General features: G+C 37.8%; 1 protein-coding gene across 11 annotated transcripts in view; it reads right to left on the bottom strand.

The window, feature by feature from the left end:
* KLF8 (Kruppel like factor 8) overlaps positions 1–19,272 on the bottom strand; it is a 220,370-nt gene extending 201,098 nt beyond the window's left edge. For 9 of the 11 annotated variants that reach the window (XM_036227277.1, XM_036227276.1, XM_036227268.1 and 6 more), the window contains exon 1: positions 18,418–19,270. The gene's annotated coding sequence lies outside the window, so the exon portion shown is untranslated. Of the gene's footprint in view, positions 1–18,417 lie in introns of all 11 variants that reach the window. The other 2 variants (XM_036227281.1, XM_036227273.1) reach the window with 2 other exon arrangements.
* Between the last annotated feature and the right edge of the window lie 1,150 nt (positions 19,273–20,422).

The following is a 20,422-nucleotide window of genomic DNA, read 5'->3' as shown; positions in this document are numbered from 1 at the left end:
CAAGCAAGTCACAGCTATTAATTTTCCTTAAGACAGAGGAAACTATGGGAAAGCAAAATTCTATACATACATGCAGATATACTTAGTGCGAACAGAAAATTGTGTTGCATAAAAGCAATTGCTAAAATTTTTAAAATTTTCAACAGTACTACTACAAATCCAAAATTTGGAAGTGGAGCGGGAGGAATACCTGCTTGTCGAAATATTACTTAAAGACTTTATAAGGTCACTGGAACATGGCTGTTACATTACCTCCCCTTAAACTGGTCACTTAATAGCTGATCATTTTAAATAACAGAAAAGGGATACCCTCCTTGTTTGCAATTTTCTCTATTATTGCCATAGAGAAATAGAGCTTTATTTAAGTGAGGGAAGCTTTCACAACATTATATATCTAGGTAGAGAGAGCAAATCACTTTTGAGAAATTATTATTTGTTCTGAGAAGATTGGACCCTCTTAGTTGAGTATAAAGACTAGCAAGGGACTGATTATTTTTTAAATGGTGACTGGACAACCATATAGCCATGCAGAAATAAACTGCAGGTGCATTAAAGTCCTAAGTATTAGAAGCAAAACTGTAAAACTTTTAGAAGACACAAGGGATTTCGTTAAAATAAGGCAAATTGGAGTGAGGAAAGATGTCTTCAATAATATATAGAATAAGGCACAAACTATAAGAAAAATTGATCCATTTGACTCCATCAAAATTTAAACCTTTAAAAAATAAAATAGCATAAACAGAATTAAAGAAATATAACAATCTACTATAAAATGGATGGTGGTATGTCAAAAAGACACAGGAGCCAACCTAAAAGAGTTCCTAATGGCCAAAGCTGGAACAATTTGAGCAACAAAGTAAATAACAATAATATAGGATTGTAACCCAAAGATAAAGACAAATCTCCATGAGTCCACACTGATGTACATAAATTATTGAATAAGTAAATATATGGGAATGAAGGGACACACGTTTCTTACAGAAAAAGTCCAATTAACAGAGAGAGAGAGAGAGAGAGAGAGAGAGAGAGAGAGAGAGAGAGATTTGGAGGGAAATAACCCAATGGTCCTCAGAAGATGGACAATAAACAAAATATAATCATTGCAGAGAATACTATCAAGAAGTTTAAAGAACCAGATTCATATGTATAAAACAGGGATAAGTCACAGATCACATTTTGAGTAAAAACAAGTTGCAACAGGATAAGTATAGTATGATATCATTTTATGTAAAGGTTGAAAACACTTAAAATAATATTATATATCATTTGTGGACATATTAATATGCAATGAAACTATAAAGACATATGAATGAGAATGAGAAAATTTTGGGATAGTGATTAACTCTTGATAGGCAGATAAAGGAAATGGATAGGAAGAGCGGAGTTTTAGTTGTATCTGTAACATTTAAATATTTCTTATTTGAGAGTTCTGAAGTAAATAGAAATATGTTAAAATGTTTATTTTGAAAAAAGATACATGGATGTATTTTTATTATTGTCATTTTTTTCCAAGGTCAAATGCCTTTTGTTTTGAAGAGTTAGCAAGGGAGATCACACCATAAGTATATACTGATCTCCAACCAATCTTTAGATGTTCTAAGATGCGCAGATATACATGCATCTCTTCGTGAATACCCAAGTGTTATGAGTTGAATATTGTCCCCACGAAAGATACTTTGAAGCTCTAGTTCCTGGTACTTGTGAATGAATAGATCAACTGGGTTGATAAAATTTTTATACCAGCAGAAACACTACCAACCTGGAATGAAAGAGACAGAAATTGGATGTAATGAAAGAAGAATAATTTCAAGACCAGAGTCATGGATGCAGAGGTCTACGATAGTGGGACTTTCTCAGGCCAAGAGGGCAGTACTACTGACTTGGCAGTCTGTGAGGATGAGACCACAGAGCATCAAGCAACAGAAAATTATTCTCAGGCTGTGAAATTTAATAAAATATCTCTGTGAGTTTAGGACTTTCCTAGGATCCATGACTCTTTTTTTCAGTCCAATATCTTCTTTTTGGAAAGAGAATGTCTATACTATGCCTGTCTCAACATTATATTTCAGAAGTAGATCATTTCCAAAATAACCCATTTCTGATTAGACAGTTTAAAAGGTAAGATTTTGGCACATCGAGTTGATTATATTTAGTTAAGATTTTGAACTTAGAATTAATGTTGGAATGGGTTAAGACTTTTGGGGATGTTGGGATGAGATAAATGTATTTTACATATGGGAAGGACATGATATTTAGATAGAGGACATACTCTTATGGGTTGAACTGTGTTCTCATCAAAAAATGAATATTGAGGTCCTAACCACCAATATCTGTGAATATCATCTCATTTGGAAATAAGGTCTTTGTAGATGTAATCAAGTTAAGATAAGGTCATTAGGGTGGGCTCTAATCTAACTGGTGTCCTTATAAATAACTGAAAAACTACAAATGGGATTGCTTTCATTTCTCTTTCTGAGAGTTTATTAGTAGTGTATAGAAACACAACAGATTTTTATGTATTAATTTTGTACCCTGCAACTTTACTATCCTATTAGTTCTAATAGTTTTTGGTGGAGTCTTTAGGGTTTTCCATATATAAAAATAAGTCATCTACAGATAGTTATAGCTTTACTTCTCTGTTTCCAATTTGGATGCCTTTTATTTATTCTTCTTGTCTGATTTCTATGGCTAGGACTTCCAATACTGTGTTGAATAAAAGTGACAAGAGTGGGCAACCTTGTCTTTTTCCTTATCTTGGAGGAAAAGCTTTCAGCTTTTCAACATTGAGTATGCTAACTGTGGGTTTCTCATATATGGCCTTTATTATTTTGAGGTATGCTCCCTCTATAACCACTTTGTTGGGAGTTTTTATCATAAATTGATGTTAAATTTTGTCAAGTGATTTTTCTGCATCTATTAAGATGATCATAGAATTTTTTATTCATACAATTCAATATAAAAAAAAACAAACAATTCAATTAAAAATTGGCAGAAGACATGAATAGACATTTCTACAAAGAGGACATAAAGACAGCCAACAAACACATAAAGAGATGCTCAACATCACTAGTCATCAGGGAAATGAAATCAAAACCACAATGAGATGTCACCTCACAGCTATCAAAAAGACAACAAATAACAAATGTTGGTGATGATGTGGAGAAAAAGGAACCCTTATAGAGTGTTGGTGGGAATGTAAATTGGTGTAGCCACTATGGAAAACTGTATGTAGGTTCCTCAAAATTTAAATAAAATTATTTTAAAAAATAAAATAGAATAAACAGAATTTTTTTAAAAAAACAATCTACTATAAAATGGATGGTGGTATGTCAAAAAGACAAAGGAGCCAACCTAAAAGAGTTCCTAATGGCCAAAGCTGGAACAATTTGAGCAACAAAGTAAATAACAATAATATAGGATTGTAACCCAAAGATAAAGACAAATCTTCATGAGTCCACACTGATATACATAAATTATTGAATAAGTAAATATATGGGAATGAAGGTACAAACTTTCAATTAAAAAATAAAACGTGGGGATGTAATGTATAACATAGAGAATATAGTCAATATTTTAAAAATTTGTATAATGACAGATGGTTACTAGACATAATGCTATTTCATAGGCTTTTTAAATGTTGAATGACTATGTTGTTCACCTAAAACTAACATGATATTGAATGTCAACTATATTTCAATTAAAAAAAGGAATCGTAAAACACCTTGTGAAGAGAAAGACAGACAGACAGACACACACACACACACACACACATACACACACACAGAAACAGACATGTGAAGGCAGAAGCAGAAATTTAAATTATGCTGCCATAAGCCAAGGAACGTCTAGGGTGACCAGAAGCTAAAAGAGGCCAGGATGAATATTTCCCTAGAGGTTTTTGAGATAGCAGGGCCCTGCCAACACCTTGATTTCACGCTTCTAACTTTCAGAACTGTAAGAGAATAAATATCTGTTGTTTTAAGCCACCCACTTTCTGGTACTTCATTGCAGCAAGAAACTAATACACTGAGTATTCATTTATATGGGGATGTATCTCTATGAGTCTGTATATATTGGGATGGAAATTTATTAAAATCTTTTTTCATTAAAGTATAGTTGGCATACATCACATGAGTTTCAGGTGTACAAGTTAATTTGACATTTATATACTTTACAACGTAATCATCGTGTTAAGTCTAATGACTATCTGTCACCATGTAAAGTTATTATGATATTATTGACTACATTCCCTGTACCGTATACTATGTTCTCATGGCTTATTTTTTTTATTACTGGAAGTTTATATTTCTTATTCACCTTCATCTTTTTCACCCATTCCTCAACTCCTTTTCCTCTGACAACCATTAGTTTGTTCTCTGTACCTACAAATCTGTTTCTGTGTTGTCGTTGACTTTGTTTTCTGATTTGTTTTGTTAGATTCCACATATAAGTGAAATCATGTGGTAATCTTTCTATGATTTATTTCACTTAGTATAATACTCTCTCGATTCATCTATGTCATTGGAAATGGCAAGATTTCATATTTTATTACTCAGTAATTTTCCATATTATACATATACCACATCTTCAATGGACAATTTGGTTATTTCCATATCTCAGCTATTGTAAATAATGCTCCAATAAATATAGGGATGTATATATCATTTTAAATCATTTTCTTTGGATAAATATCCACAAGTGGAATTGCTGGGTCATATGGTAGTTCCAGATTTAATGTTTTTGAGGAACCTCCATACTGTTTTCCATAGCGGATGCACCTATTTACAATCTCACCAACAATGCACTAGAGTTCCCTTTTCTCTACATCCTTGACAGCATTTGCTTTTGCTGGGGATTTCTTAATGAGTATGTGTAACTCTCTGTGTCTAGGTACCTATATACATAATCTACATGTAGTTCACCAAGAACAAGTGAAAGGATGTGTAATCTATCAGGAAGTCTTAAAATAAGTAGATAATTCCCCCCAAACTCATTCATTCATTCATTCATTCAGAAAATATTTCCTGGGCTCCTTCTATGTTCTAAGAACTGGGGGAAAGCATGACTAAGACATCCTCAGACTGTTGAGTCTAGTGCTATGAAAGCCCAGAGGTAGAACCAACCTCCATTATCTACTTATGTCCATTCAGGCATCTTTTTATTTCTATTATCTTGTTACCATTCAAGGTAAGACAATGAGAAGGTGGATGAGTAAATAACAGAAGAATATTTATACAAGATGACTGTGACATTTGAATCTGTCACCTTCATAATTTAGGTACTTGAAAGCAGCATAATATGGTACTTAAGAGCAAGAACTCTCTCGTTACATCTGAGTTCAAATTCCAGTTGCCAAATGCTAGCTGTGTGACTTCTTGATTATAAAAATATTTTCACTTGTGATAAAAAGGAGGAGGGGCAAAATATATCATAGAGCATTAAGAAGATCCAGCAAAATAATATTTATATTGGGTTAATACAGGATTCTCGGAAACATGGCAGAGTGAGAGACGTCCTCAGATCTCTCTCTTTGAAACAACAATAAGCTGAATATCTAAAACTCAACAAAAAAAACACCCTAACTTCACACCAGCACATCTGAGCGTGGGATCTGCACATAACAGCTACCACAAAGAGGTCAGAACCCCGGGTGTTAGGTGGTAGACTGGGAGAAATAAAGAAGGTGCCTCTCACAGCTGATGTAGCTCCCTGCAGGAGGAGGGGGAGGGGCGAAGGTGTGGCGACACCCCGAAACAGCCCTGCCTGGATATGCTGTGAGTTCCACACAGGCGGCAGCAGGGCCCAGGCATCAGGGCAGAAAGCAGAGAAGTGAGATGGGAACGAAGAGAAACAACAGTTGATTTTTACCAGCTCCAGATGCAAAACTGAGGCTGAGCCACAGCCCCCAACTCCCAATCCAGAGGGACCTCCCCCCATACCCTCTGAGATTAATCATGGTGGAGTCCAAGGGGAATCTGAGCAAATGCTGCCAAGATTGTCACTGATACTGACAGGGACTGAAACTGAGGGTAGCGAGTGTGATTAAATATCTACAAGAACATTAAAAAGGCATTATTAAGGCTTTATATAAAGAAGAAATCCAAGAGGCTTAGAAGCCACCTACTGGAAACCAAAAGAAAAGTGCCCTCTTTGCAGCAAGCTAAAGAAAGACCTTCATATAATAAATCTTCTTTTCGGAAAAAAAAAACAGCAAAATACACTTCCATTAATGCCCAGGTGGAGAAATAGACCATTGAACACTATGAACCACCAAAGTGAAAAAGCATCTCAGAAAGAAAGAGAAAAATCTCCAGAAAATAAGCTTATAAACATAGAAATATGCAACTTAAATGACAGAGAATTCAGGATGGTACTTCTGGAAAAACTCAGGGAGTTCTGAAAAGAGTCATACCGACAATTTCAGGAACTGAAGAAAACAACTAGATGAGCAGAGCAAGGAAATTGAAATCCTCAAAAAAAATAGAATAGATATTCTGGAGATGACACACACACACACACACACACACACACACACGCACGCACGCACACACTACAAGAGTTTCAAAATGAAATAGCAAGCCTGGGAAATAGAGTCAACCAAATGGAGGAAAGGATCAGTGATATCGAAGTCAGAAATGTAGAACTAAATCAGAAGGAAGAAGAGAGAAACTGAAGAATAAAAAGAATGACAGAGAAATACAAGCACTAGCTGAAACCATCAGGAGAGAAAATAAAAGAATAATGGGCATTATTGAAGGCAAGGAAAAGGAGAAAGGACTAGAAAGCATTTTCAGACAAATAGTTAATGAGAATTTCCCAAATCTAAGGAATGAGCTGGAGCTTGGAATTCAAGAAGCCAACAGAATATTCAATTATCTCAACCCAAAAAGGCCTTCACCAAGACACATTGTGTTAAAGTTAACAAAAATCAATGACAAAGACAGAATTCTCAGGGCAGCCAGGGGAAGAAAATTGTAACTATAAAGGAAAATCCATTAGATTATCCTCGGACTTCTCAGTGCAAACCTTCCAAACCAGAAAGGAATGGAATCAACTATTTAAACTATTAACTGAAAGGAACTACTAGCTTAGAATAATGTCTCTAGCTAAGCTCTCCTTTAGATATGAAAGAGAAATTAAGACCTTTCCAGACATACAAAAATTGAGGGAATTCTCCACTACAAGGCCTGCACTACAGGAAATACTGAAAGGGGTCCTCTCACCTAAAACAAAACAACAAAAAATACATAATTAGGAGTAAAGCGACTATCAGGAAAATAGAAGCAGAGGAGTGTAATCCTTATTAACAACAGGCATTATAAGCTTAAATAATAAGAGAATTGCTACAGCAAGATAGTAATGAACGTTCAGCATACATAGGGACAAATTGAGACAACAATGACTGAAAGGGGGAGGATTCAAAGATCCAAATTCACAGAGGGGAATGGAGATAAGGCACATGCAGAAGAAAATGGACGACTATATATATAACTATCCTTTACATATTCGTAATGGTAATCACACACCAAAGATTCACAAATGAAGTATATAACATAAAACAAGAAGAACCAGAAGGAAAACCCACAAAAGCCAACCAAAATAAAGAAAATGAACACAAAGATGAGGAAGCAATGGAAACACCGAGCCACCAGAAAGCAAAAGATAAAATGGCTGTAAGAAGACCTCATATTTCAATAATCACCCTGAATGTAAATGGACTGAACTCACCAATAAAAAGGCACATAGTTGCAGAATGGATCAAAAATCAAAACCCAACCATATGCTGCTTCCAGGAGACACATCTCAGCTCCAAAGACAAATATAGACTCAAAGTGAAAGGGTAGAAAATGATATTTCAAGCAAACGGCATTCAGAGAACAATGGGAGTAGGAGTACGCATATCAGATGAAATAGACTTCGAAATAAAAAACGTAAAGAAAGATAATGCGGGATACATCATAATGATAAAGGGAATCATGTATGAAGAAGATGTGTTGCATTAACAGAGTGTCAGGTACTCAAAAGCCAGTTCCCTTCTGTCCCTTGAATATGCAAAGTGTCTGTTTTACTTGAGTACTTTTTTCACAATAAAGGTATACTATTTCTGACTGACGGAAGGGTGCCGGAGTCATAGGATTTGAAATACAAATTTGAGATTCCCATTGTCACTCTCTGTTCATGTATACCCAATTTATGAGGATGATATTTTCTGACTTGATATTGAATCAGAACAGAATAAATTTAACACACAATTCCAAATCTACCTTTAAAGACAATACAGCCAGAGGAAGCTTTGAAGAAAGTTCATGGTGCCATTAGGTATTACTAACTCTGAACTGTTTACAGCTACTATTACATCCATAGCACAATTGTAAAGAAAGACCTCAACTGGATAGATTCCAATGATGTTTAAGAGCCTCCTCCTGCAAGTTCTCAACTATCATAAGTCTACAATCAAATTATATCAAGTAATATCATCAATCTGCAGGCACACTAATATCTAGGATCTGGCAAAACATGATTTGAACAATTTCTCTGTGAAAAGTCTTGAATTCACTACTTCGTCTAGACAATAAATTGACATTATTCCCTTACTCCATTGGAGATGGAGGTCCTCAACCCTTTTCGAATGTAGCTGGTGTGCTGCACGCCCAAAAGTAAGAGTATATCTTGACATTCTTTATCTCTCATTCCCCAACAACTCTAGATATTACCCCCAAATATCTGAATCATTCTCACTCCTCCCTTTGGATGAATAAAAACTATAAATGTTGGAAAATGTTGCCTCAAGAGCTTTTCAAAGCTTGCATGCTCTAGTTTCAGACATTTCTAGCTAAAATAACTTAAATCTATTTGCAAGAAAACATTAAAATATAGTAATAGCTCAGCAAAGCAAAGCTTTTTAAATTCAGATTAGAAATAAAGCTCTAAGGAGATGCCTATAGGCTTAGGTGAGATTTAAAAAATCAAGTCAACATCAAGGAATAGCTTCAATAAACAACTGCAGAAGTGTAGGGTATAAGCAAAGCATGAGAATCAGGAGCTGGGTTCGAGTCTACACTCTACCACTTACTAGCTGTATGACCCTGAGAAAAACACTTAACATTCTTAAATCTCAATCTCTGTATCTGTAAAAACATTGGATTAATGAACTTCCATTTTCTTTAGATCTTTGCTACACAAAATGTTAGCCACTCCACACAGCAGTATCTCCATCATCCAAAAACTTGTTAGAAATACCAGAATCTCCTCAGGTCCAACCCAAGAACTTCTGACTCAAAATTTACATTGTTAGCAGATCTACAAGTGATTAATATACATTGAAGTTTGAGCAGTACTGACAGAAGTGAAATGGAGGAGAAATAAGGGGATTTATATAATTTCATGAGTGAATTAGGAGGCCAAAGTTGGGGGTAGGTATTAATGGGGGGTTGAAAGATGTAGAAAAGTCTTGGAACTGTTACTGTGGGGTTGGATACAAGGATGACAGAGAAGTCAGGATTTCCACTCTGAGATTAGAAAGTATGTGCTTACAGTAAGCCCAATCCAAGTATTTCTTAGGGGAGAAGAAAAAATAAGATAGCATATATATGAATACTACCATTTAATGACTAAACATTATATGCTAGGTACTTTTGTGTGTTATATAATTATCATAACAATTTTACTAGATAGGTGTTTTCAAGAATTTAGAACAGTGTCTTGCATATAGTAATTACTCAATAAACATTAACTTTTACTTTCATTTGCAATAAATACTGTTTTAACCTGACAACCAAAGGAGCTACAAGGAGAGGATCCAAAGTAACAGACCCATATTCACTTCAACTTTAACTTCAACAAAGAGGAAAGCAAAAGCAAACCAATGTTTGCTCAGGTTTCAAATGCTCTAGTGAAATTTCTCTTTCTATGAAGTTTCCTGGCTTTGCCTCTGGGTTCCTCCCGCTTTGCATTGAAGATTGCAGACTCTTACCTTGGCAATAAGCAACTCTTAGCCAATAAACAACTCTTAGCTTGAGGAAGTCAGAATAATTCTATTCTATTTATAAAAAGGCAAAGTAAATGCCAGAAGAGGCAGCAGAACTTGGGCAGAGATTGGATTCCTTTGGAAGGAATCCATCCCAGAATCTTGAGAGAGGATATTTTCATCCAGGGCAGCTTATTTTAGTCCTTTGAAGAGTGGGAGAAGCTTCTTTGTTAATACTCTATAGGGTTAGCAATCTCTACACCCCTAAGCTATGGGCTAAAAGTGGAATCCTTCAATATCAACTGTTACTTTGGTAAGAAGTATCAAGATGGGAACTTTGAAGTCACTGACAATAATCATTGAAACAAGTGTCAAAACCCTCATCTGGGAACCACAAAACTTGGAAAGCTCCTGTGAATCAAGGGGATCCAAGGAGGAAAACCGCAGTAAATCTTTGTTATCCTGTCTAATGCTAAAGCCCAGGCATTACATTTATGAATGAAATTTTGCTAATTCTATACTTTTGGTTACATCACCATTAGTTGCTCTCCTTTAGATTATCCATGCCCCTTGTCATCCAGGGCTGTTAACTTTTTAGGAATGCACTCACTTGGCCCTATTCATTGACCTTAAGGTCATTATAATGATTGATAAAGTGCTTTTAAGCTACCAGAAGAAGAAAGCCCTGTGGGATTTAAAATGCTAAAAGGAATCCAGGGAAGGATGTTGTGGCAATTTTGGCCTCAAATTGCCTTGTACAGTAATAGGGACAGATTCATCATAGTAAAGGACCAGGCCAGCAAGAGTACACTGAACCCTATGCACTCCCAAAATAACAGGAATTAACCTGGCAAGCAGATCATATTGGCCAAGTCTGCAGTAGGTTGAAAGACCTCCAAGAGAATTCGAAAAGCTCCCACAAGTGATTAGGAGCAAAATAATGCTTGATACAGGAAATACATCTGAAAGTCTGCTGTACACATAATGATCCCCTTACAACTCTTCTCTGATTTACGAATATGTGTCCCTAATTTATATTACATGACTTAGCCTCCTGGCCAAAGTTGGTTTATCTAGGGGTAAGCATCTGACTCAAGCCAGGTCCATCAGTACCCATTCCCTGTTATTTGTTAATTGGAAGGAACTAAGAGCCAGCCAGTATCTTCCTACATGACTGAACTGTAATATATGAACTCAGGAGATAAAGAAACTATCTCTTGCCCATTATATGCTCTAATCTGCTAAGAATGAAATAATTAGCAGAGAGAAACGGATATGATATGTAGAAAAAAAGAAAAGAAAAAACCCACTTGGATTCCCAACAATTTCCCATTTCCAAAACCCAGTTCCTTCCCAAGATCCAGTCACATTCCTTTTGTGCTTAAACTACCTCCAGCTGGTTTCTGCTTTTTGCAACCAACGGATAGAAATGAATAAATAAAATGTTTAAAGGGACAGCTTCTGCTCAGTTCCTGGTGGTGCTCACCATGCAGCAGTATAGGCCAAGTGATGCAATACATTTCAAGCTTTTCAATAAATCTGCAAACCTGTATGTTACATGAAATATTCCCCCTTATACAATGGCAATGAAATTAAATTTTGGAAAAATATTGCTCAATAAAAAGTATATCTATGGCCTGAATATTGTTTGTGGACCCTTGAATTGTGACCTCAGTCAGCAAGCTTTCTGTCTTAACTGCTGCTTCTTTATTTCTTAGATTTTTCATTTATTACTATATTATTTATATGTATCCATTTGTGCACTTCATTACACTGATAGCTGGGCCCACAGTTAGTGACACACCTTGATCTATTTCCTTTTTGGTTTTGCTGATTAGCTAGCTAAACATATCATAATGATTAAAAGTGTGGATTTTGAAGCCAAACTATCTGGTCAAATTCAAGTCCTGCCTACCTTAAAACTCTTATTTATCCTTCAAGACTCAAACATGACCTCTTCTAGTAAGTGTTCCCTGACTCCTTCTCCTCCAATGTCAGCCACATCTTTACTGCTAATGTTAATGATCTGCTTACTTGTCAATTTCCCAATTCTTCCCTCCTTGAGTTTATTCAACCTCTCTCTAATCTGTGGTGTCCTTATTAATAAATGGGTATAACCCTATTGTGGATTTAAATGAGAAACATGCAAAGGGCTTAGCACGGTCCCTGGCATACAGTAAGTGATTAACAAATACTAGATGTTAGCTAGAACTTTGTCTCCCAGCTGAGCTCCATGGCAAGGCTTAAGGTCTCATACTTTTGTATTCCCAGCCTATACCAAATAGAGGGTTCTCAGGTCATGTATGTTGAATGATCAAAGAAGATGAATGAATGTCACTTCCCCCTTTCAATATTATCTGCCTTATATAAATGGGATGGTTAATATACAGCCAGGTTTAAATAAACCAAAGCTGCAGATCCCATTCTGCTACAGCAGAAAAGCACCCTAAACTCCTCTGAATATTTTCTGCTCTACTACTATGCTATCACTGACCAACAAAGTACCCTCATCTCAGGGAACTATTAGAAAGGCAACTTACCAAGGAACAACATATAGACCATCTCAGCATGAGGTGACATTAGCTAGATAATAATATTTTTGGGGAGCTGGCTATTTCCCTGAGACACTATGGAGGGAAAATGCTGACCTTGCTACTTATCCAGAAGTTGCTTTTGCCCCACCTATATTATCACCAGAAGCAAAGATTTCTCTAACCTCACTCCTTCCCTAACCCTATTCCAATCCCCTGTAGTCCACATTATGTTGATACTCATTACCTGCTTTGGCTATATGGTTCTTCCTGCTTAAGATATCCTTTCCTCTCTACTCTGGCTATCCAAATATTACCTATACTTCAAGATCAGCTAGCCTTCACAGAGAAAATAACACTTGTATTGGATATTATTATATGCTTAGGAGCTTACCAAAAAAGATAAGGATGGAGCAGAAGGAAAGTTGGAAGTGGGGTTGTACATGTTGTAAGAAGAAGGACATTTCTGGAAGTCCTGATAACATGAACAAAGACATGGTATTTGTGAAGGACCATGCCACATTCAACTAGTAGCAGTTAGTTTAATATGGCTCTTGTGATGAGGATAAGTCACAGGCAATAAACATGAAAGGTAGGTTGAGGACAAACTGTGAAGTGTCTTACTAAATGGCAGGGATTTAATCCTGTAAGTGGTGTGGAGTATTTGAAGAATTCTGAACATAGGATTGGCAAAATAAAAACATGTATTTTAGAAATATCTTGCTATGTAAACTAGTTTAGAGTCTATATTAGTCTGCTAAGGCTGCCACAACAAAGTACTAAAAACTGGGTGGCCTGAACCACAGGAATTTATTGTTTCACAGACTGAGGGCTAGAAGTCTAAAGGTGTCAGCAGGGTTAGTTCCTTCTGAGGGCTATAAGGGAAGAATCAGTTCTAGGACTCTCTCCATGGTTTGTAGATGGCTACCTTCTCCTTTTGTCTCTCCATATCATCTTCCCTATATGCGAGTCTGTCTTTGTGTCCACATTTCCCCTTTTTATAAGGATACCAGTCATATTGGGTTAGAGCCTGTCATAGTGACCTCATTTTAACTTGATTACCTCCATAAACACCCTGTCTCCACATACAGTCATATTCTATGGTATCAGAAATTAGGATTTCAATATAAATGGAGGGACACAATTCAACCCGGATCAAAGGTCACAGAAATTGGAAGCAGATAAAACAAGAGTAAAGAAGCTATTTTAATAGGACAGGTCAGACATGATGAAAACTTAAGCAAAGACCCTATAAGTAGGGATGGAGAGGATGCAAGGATTCAAGAACCAAATCTGGAAGGGAAGTAGAAGGAAAATCATAGATGATTCTAGGCTTTATTGTTTTGGTTATGTAACTGTTGATCAGGGATAGAAATGGGAATGGAGGATTTGATGATAAATTCTGTTTCAGACTTATTAAGTGTCATGTGTCAAGCTAAGACATTCGGTTAACAGATGAATGGATGGGTCCACGCTCAGGAAAAAGAAAACAGCTTAGAGGTGAAGACTTGTTATACAGGCATTTCAATAGCAGCTGAAACTCTTCGTTGGATGAGATAGCCCAAATAAGAATTATATGATGGCAAGAAAAGAATGAAAAGAGCAGTCAGAGAGGTAGATGGAAATCCAACAGAGAGTATTGTCATGTAAGACAAGGAAGGGAAGGTTTTAAAGAAGGAAGGAATGTACAAAAGTCTCAAATGGAGTAGAGTCAAGTGTGTTGAAATCCTAAAGAGAGAACACTGGACATGACATTTGGGAGATCTTTAGGTAACTTTGCAAAAATAGTTTCATTAACAATTGAAACAGAAACTGCAGAAAAATGGAGTGGTAATTTGAGTGAGTGTTGTTAAAGAAAGATTGATTTAGACCAGGGAAATAATGTGTTTACAAGCTGAACATTAGGTAGTAGAGTATAATAGTCAAGTTATAGACTATGTAGACTTGGGTTCAAATCTCAGTTCTGTCACTTACTAGCTGTGCAAACATGGGCAAGTTGCTTGATTTTCTGTGCCCCCATTTCCCTAACTGAAAAATGAATGAAATAATAGTATTTACTTCATGGGATTGTTGTGAGCATTATATGAACTGACACATGTAAAGTACTCAATAGAGGGTTTGGCACAGAGTTGGTCTTCAATAAATGTTAGCCATATTAGGTGAGGATGGTTGGATGGGTGAGAGAACCAAAGAAGAAAAAGAAACTGAAGACAGGAAAGAAGGAAGCTGAGGGAATGACTCTTAGAAGATATAAGAGAATGGATCCTCTTCTACTTACTAGCTGTGTGACCTTGGGTAAGTTACTTTTCTGTGCCTCAGTTTCCTTGTTATGAAAAGGAGATAATAATAGTGCCTACCTCATAAGATTATTGTGAGGATTAAATGAAATGACACATGAAACACATTACCCCACTGGGAAGGACGTGGAGAGGATAGTGAATAGCTTAGAAATCTTAAAATATATCATGTGTGCCAGCAAGACTGAAAGTTAAAAAAAAAAGTTTCCAGGTGAATAATTTTCACAATTTCATGATAGAATAAAATAGTGCTACAAAATCTTGAGATGTTTTCTTAAAAAAGTTGAACATGCTTCTAGTGCTAATAAATTTATTGTGATGTTTAATTATAATTAAAGTATGCTGAAAAGACTTTTTTAAATTTAAGTAGTTTCAAATGTGTTTGAAATCTTTTTCATTTAATTATGTTATAAAAATGGTTAATATGAAATTAAATTGTATTAGTTGACATGAATTCAGCAATAAGTTTACCAAGTTTTTCCTTAAAGGAATATTGTATCCAAAGCATAAAAATATAAACCACCTCGATTGTGTTAAAATGAACAACTAAAGATTCATCCTCCTTACTAGAGCAGAATTTTAAGTAAAATAATTGTTGACTATTTATTTTCTTTAAAAACTGGCTTCCTACTTTACTCAGACTAAAAGTCAAAATCTTTACAAGGACGTATATGATCAGGCACCACTGTCCCTCTGGCTGAATGTCCTACCACACTCTTCACCTCTTCACTCCAGTGACACTGGCCTTCCTGCTATTCCTTGAACACAACAAGCCTTTGCACATTCTATTTCCTCCGTATAGAACACCCTTCCTTCAGGTATTCTCATGCCTGGCTCTCTCACTTCATTAGGATATATTCTTAAATATCACCATATCAGAGAAGTTCTCCTTAACTACTCTATGTCAAATAGATCTCCCCAATCTCAAATGCCTTATATTTTTTCTCCCACCTCATCCCCACCCAATAAACACATTTGTTGTTTATCGGCTTTGTCCTCCATCAACACATCCTCATTAGAATATAATCTCCAAGGGCGCAGGGGCTTTGTTTTATTCATTGCTAAAATTCCCCAGTCTTATGCAGTGGTGGCACAGAATGGATTCTCAGTAAGTATTTGATTAACGGATGAATGAATGAATGAATGACTATCACAACATAATGAATATAATGTACTTTTGTGTTGATACCTTTGTCCATCACAGCTCTCTACCCTTGAAGGCTAAGCAACAACTAGGAAGGAACTTAGACCAAAGTAAATGTATGAGCAAGCTGTTCTAGTCTAGGCCAGAACAACCTAGCCCACCAGATATAGGCATTTGAGAAGGGGGCTTGGGGATCAAAACTACTAGTGAAATGCAGAGAGAGAGAGAGAGAGAGAGAACACACGCGTGAGAGCACAAAGTGTCCATTTTGCAATTATACTCCACCCATGAAACCCTTTTTACCTTCACATATACAGAAATTCTCTGCAATCCCAGAAAGCAGAATGAATGACACCAAACAATTTAAATTGCTCTGGGGAAGCCACTCAAAGACCTTGGAGGATTTATATTGCTTGCCTATGGTATTTGTTCATGGGTTCACAAACCTTTCACTGTCATAGGAAGAAAATCATCCTTCTGCTATGGTATTTTATAACAGCTAAGAAATGGCTAGTTCCCATATCCTGCAACTAGAAACTCTCTCAAAGAAAAACAAACCAATATGAACATAAAGGGACAATCAAATGTTAAAATGTAAGCTTAGTAGTCTCTAACATATTACATGTATACCAAATGCAGGTGGCTGGCTATAGAACCAGAACATAGTTCCTTCCCCACCCTCTAAGCAAGGGTGTGTACAGCAGAGCTCAATGGGTGTGACATGTACAAGTGGCTCTTGGCTTTAGGACAAGACTGTACTCACACTGACAAAAGTAATCAGAAGAGTTCCAATTGACTTCATATTTCCTTTGTTTTTAGGAGCCCATAGGCCAATGACTCTGGGGAGAAAGAACCCTAAGTAAGGGTTTCTTCTGTATCTGAATTCAGTAGACTTGATGATATGGTCATTCACAATAAAGTCATTTCGAGGTTTGGAAAACCAATTGAGGAGAGAGGGCATGGGAGAAGGTTAAATGTCGCCTAGGAACCTAGAGCTAACACATGCCTTTGATAGGAGTTGGCACTGGGGATGTAATGAAACCCAATACACTAAAGAAAGGAGGGCCCTGTGACTTGCATTTAATACTAGAGACAGCTGAACTAGTAAGTTGCAGAGCACTGGGAGCTGTGGCATTCCATTGACCAAACAGAAACTTTCAGAGTGAAATACTAGCCCTAAAACCTCAAACATGTTTTATCTCTTTAACCTGTTGGATATCATTAGGCTCCATCCAGTCCTGCTACCCTCCCTAAGCATAAACATGAGAGAAATAAACATGGAAGAGATGTCATTGGTCTGCCTCAGGCCTTCTAACAAGTGTCCACCACACCAGTTCTTTTATTAACCATCAGAGTGGAGTTAGTGAAGCCATACTCCTCAACACAATATTCCTGACTGGACATGAACATGGGAATGGCAGATCAGCCAAGGTGGCCTTAGCTTCCCTATTGAAGCATCCTGCCCCTCTCCTTTTGTATGTCATTTTGACTTGAGTTCCTAACTCTTCCAGCTGGATCTCCCAGTCACTTGGGCTTAGACATATGGATATCAGGTACTAACAGAAAGAAAATAAATGTGAACCAATGGAACTTTCAGATGCTTGGTAATTGTTGGAATCAAATTCAACATTCATCTCTATATCCTAGGAAGAAACCTTGGCCACTAATTTGTTAAGAAAGGAGTCAGTGACACCACTCTACATAGCCTTGGCATATTATAGAAACCACTCAGCAGCAGGATCAGCCACAGGCAATGAATCTGGCAATAATATTTGTAGAATGAATGATTTTTTTCTCATTTGCACTGCCATGGCAAGTCTCAGGAAACAGAAATTTTAGCCTTCCGCTAAAACTACCAATTTACTGCAGTTAACTAATGTGCAACTTGGCAACACTACCCAGTGTGCACATTCTGTGAATCAACTGGATATTAGAACCAAGCTTGGAGGCTGGTATGAGGGAGAAAAATCTGTTCTTTTCATACAAATCCCCTCAACACTCATAGTAGCATAGTAAGGTGAGTCACTGCCATCCTTCTGGAAATTGAATTTCCAGCACAGATTTCCCTCAGTTGAACTAGTGCACTGTCTCTTTAAGAAGCCAGGCAAGATGGAGCCTTCCAACTCACAGCTAGAGGCTTTAAGCAACCCAATGAGGATGCTGGAATGTGACAAAAAGAAAGACCGCCTGAAAGGGTAAGTGGAGGTTCTAATGACTAGTAGGGAAGCTGAGGATATAACCACACAAACATCAAACTCTGCGCGCGTCTATTCTGTAGGTAGCAACTCCCCTAGGCTCTAAAGCACCACCCCTCCTCCCCTTCCCTCCCTTTCTTACCCCACCCTGCTCCACCCTCCGGGTCTTCCTTGAAAGAGTCTCCTTCTAAAAGGTGGCTCCTTCGCTGTCCAGCAGATACCCCAGTGATGGGGGGGCAAAAGGAAGCGGAGGGGTTGAGTAGGTAAAACGAAAGTGACTTACTTTTGGATTCTGCGCCTCCGAAGGCATCCTCTCCTGCCAGCCCCGGACCAGGGCCAATGGACGGGGCGGGGCTGGGGTTGAACTGATGGACTCGGGGCCCTCACTCCCTCGTACTACGAACCTACTTCACTGAAGAGTTAGAGGGAATGGGCACCGACAAGGGCCGGTATATACTCGATTTTAATTATCTCAAAACGAGACAGAAGGGTTTGAGAGAGTTGACTGTGGGTAGGAGTGGAGGTGAGCTCTAAAACCCTCCTTTTCCTCCCTTTCTAGCTAACTTACCCCGCCCAGAATTAGCGATATCAGAGGGCAATGGTTTTCTTTTTTCCTCCTTTTGGTTTCTCCCAGCTGCCGGTGTCAGACCCCACCCAGCGGCTCCACCCCATCCACTGCTACACATTCTGTCAATCACCAGCCCCTTTAAAGCTGCATCGCACAACTTCGGTTTTCGTCCGTCTTTGGCGAGCAGACAGAATCATGGGGCTTCTGGCCTTTGCAACAATGCCTCCGACCTTTCTGCTGAGTTTAGGAAGCTGAGGTTAGTTGCTAGTGGCGGCTTCCCCTCCCCCTCTGCTCCGAAGCTTTCACAGTCGACTCCACCCAAACTCCTTCCGGTTGGGCCCGGCTAAGCCATACCAAACCCCATCTCTTTTCCTTACTCTTTTAAATGAAAGTGATTCCCTAGGCTGCAAGAATAGATCACCAAGAAAGTTTTTGCAGCGCTGTCTTCGGCGCGGTCCACTTCCGTACAGTTTATGGAGTGAAGTGGCAACAGCAGATCCCTTGTCTCTGGGGCCTCTCCGTTTGGCCTGGCCCTGTGTGCTATGTCTTTTCTCTAGTCTACATAAGTCTCCAGATTTTGGACAATTGGAGGCGGGGGAGAGGGCTGGGATTCCCATAAATGAGCTTCATGCTTCTAATACACCCAAAACAGCAGTCCCACACCACCACCCCATTCCATAACTAAGCAGTTCAAAGTCAGAAAAGGGTCCTGGGGTCCCACCCACAGTTATTAGTGGAACTCCAAAATGACCCATCAGAAACCATATTTAATGTAGCTGTCCATTCCAGTCAATGGCATCACCTTGTTGCTCACAGCAACAATCATTGAGCCATTCTTGACTCCTTTTTCTTTCATACTTCACATCCAACACTTCAAGAAATCCTGTTGGCTCTGTCTTAACAATGTGTCCAGAATCTGATCACTTCTCACCATTTTCATTACTACCACTCTGGCCCCAGCCACCATCTTTAGATCCAACCCCTGCCTACCTCTGACTTGATTTATAAAAACCTTGTTCACTCTCCACTAGCCACACTTATCTCCTTTCTATTCAAGTATGCTAAGATCTGTCTAATTTCAGAGACTTTGCACTTCCTTTTACTTCTATCTGCTTCTGCCTGTGGTGGGCTTCAATATCCTTCGGATCCTAGAAAAGCTTTTCCTGACCACCCAAATTAAGTAACTCCCATGACCCAGACATTCTCTGTGACCTTATCCCATTTTGTTTTTATCATAACACTGATGACAATCCAAAAAATCTTATATGTGTGTTTGCTTCTGTGGTAAAGTGTCTCTCCCAACAAAGTATAAGCTCAATAAGAGTGGGGACTTTATCTGTTTGTTCTCTGCTCTATCAGTATACTGAACAGTGGCTGCCATATAGTAGGACTCAATATTTGTTGAAAGAATGATTGAAGGTGATATCTTCTTGGATCTATTTGGGTGTTATCTGTTTTTAAACAATAATCAAACCAAATAAGAAGGCAGCAAAAAGACACACCTGTTATGAACCACTTGCCCCCATCTATTCTCCTTTAAAACATCCATCTGGGCACCTTGCCTCTGAGCTAAGTTAGCAATGGTAGTTTAGCAGCAACCTAGTGGTAGTGTACTTTTATGTAGGCTTTTAGGGTTTGCAGTTGATTGCTGGTGGTTGACTTAAATGTCTTTGGTTTTCTCAAGTCAGTGCTAGGGAGCATAGTTCTTGAAGGCCTGGCC

The sequence above is a fragment of the Rousettus aegyptiacus genome, unplaced genomic scaffold, assembly GCF_014176215.1.
Source record: "Rousettus aegyptiacus isolate mRouAeg1 unplaced genomic scaffold, mRouAeg1.p scaffold_m13_p_9, whole genome shotgun sequence".
NCBI lineage: Eukaryota > Metazoa > Chordata > Mammalia > Chiroptera > Pteropodidae > Rousettus > Rousettus aegyptiacus.
Note: the sequence above shows the minus strand (reverse complement) of the source record. Positions and strands in the feature narration are given on the sequence as shown.